A 1,509-nucleotide genomic window follows, 5' to 3' on the forward strand; every position below is an offset into this window, starting at 1 on the left:
TTAAACAAGCTGTAAAGAAGCTCTATGACATTGATGTGGCTAAGGTCAACACTTTGATTAGGCCTGATGGAGAGAAGAAGGCCTATGTTCGACTTGCTCCTGATTATGATGCTTTGGATGTTGCCAACAAAACTGGGATCATCTAAACTGAGTCCAGCAGGCTACTTCTAAATGTAATAAATTTTTCTCACAAAAAAAAAAAGAAAACACAGAAAGAAAGTTCTCACTGATGCTAGACATGATGGAGCCATGGAGAAGTCAAATCCCTGAAAGTACTGCAATTTTCTAAATCTTAAACAGAAACTATGCCCTGAAATCTTAAGTTTAAATGTTGTTGTTGTTATGTGCAGTCTCACAGTGACCCTATGTACAACAGTTCTGAACCCTGCTCTATCCTGAACCAACTTTATTGTCTCTGACACACCTACCCTCATTACGCTCGTCAGTGAATCAATCCATCTCATGGAGAGTCCTTCCTCTCCTGTGCTGTCCCTCCACCCTCCTAAGCATGATGTCCTTCTCCAATGACTGGTCCCTCCTTGCAACATGCCCAAAGAATGTCAAACGGAGCTTCAGAATCCTTGACTCCAAGTAGTACCTTGGTTTCAACCCTCTCCAGGATGAACCCGTTTGTTCTCTTAGTAGTCAATGATATATTCAATACTCTTCTCCAGCACCACAGCTCAAAGGCATCAATTCTTCTTCTATCATCTCTAATCATTGCTCAACTTTCTGGTGCACAGTAATATCAGGTGCATTTTAAATCTCCAGAGTGACATCAATACTCTTCAGTACTCTGGAGAGGTCCCTGACAGCACACTTTCCCAATGCAATTCGTCCTTTGATCAGCTTTGAGCATTATGCTCTATTAAGAATTATATGTGATAAAACAACTATGAGATACCATCTCACCCCAGTAAGAACAGCAAAATTAAACAGAACAGCAAGCAACAAACTCTGGCGAGGTTGTGGAGAATATGGAACCCTTATTCACTGTTCATGGAAGTGTAAAATGGTGCAGCCACTGCGGAAGGTGGTATGGCGCTTTCTCAAAAAGTTGCAAATAGATACCATTTGACCCAGCAATTCCAATACTGGGAATATACCCTAAAGGGACCATAATTGACACCCAAGCAGATATATGCATGCCCATGTTTATTGCAGCTCTGTTCACAATAGCAAGGAGTTGGAAACAACCTAAGTGCCCATCAACAAATGAATGGATAGAGAAGCTGTGGTATAGTCACACAATGGAATACTACACTGCATTGAAAAACAAGGAACTCATGCAATATTATTCAAAATGGTTGACTCTGGAGGACATTATGCTGAGTGAAGTATTTCAGTCACAAAAGGACAAATACTGCATGGTGCCACTGTTGTAAAACAGGCCTGACCTTGGGGTTGGGGTGAGACTGAGAAAGATGGGTTAAATAATGTATACTACACTGAAACAGATGAGGGAGAAAACTGTTTAAAAGGGTATGTGATTAGGTATTTTTGTCATGA

General features: G+C 40.8%; 1 protein-coding gene across 1 annotated transcript in view; it reads right to left on the reverse strand.

Annotated features, from left to right (window-relative positions):
• TCEA1 (transcription elongation factor A (SII), 1) overlaps positions 1–1,509 on the reverse strand; it is a 76,176-nt gene that overhangs the window by 33,644 nt on the left and 41,023 nt on the right. The window lies entirely within an intron of this gene.

Source organism: Elephantulus edwardii, unplaced genomic scaffold, assembly GCF_000299155.1.
Source record: "Elephantulus edwardii isolate Elephantulus edwardi_28Jun2011 unplaced genomic scaffold, EleEdw1.0 scaffold00287, whole genome shotgun sequence".
In the NCBI taxonomy this organism is placed as follows: Eukaryota; Metazoa; Chordata; class Mammalia; order Macroscelidea; family Macroscelididae; genus Elephantulus; species Elephantulus edwardii.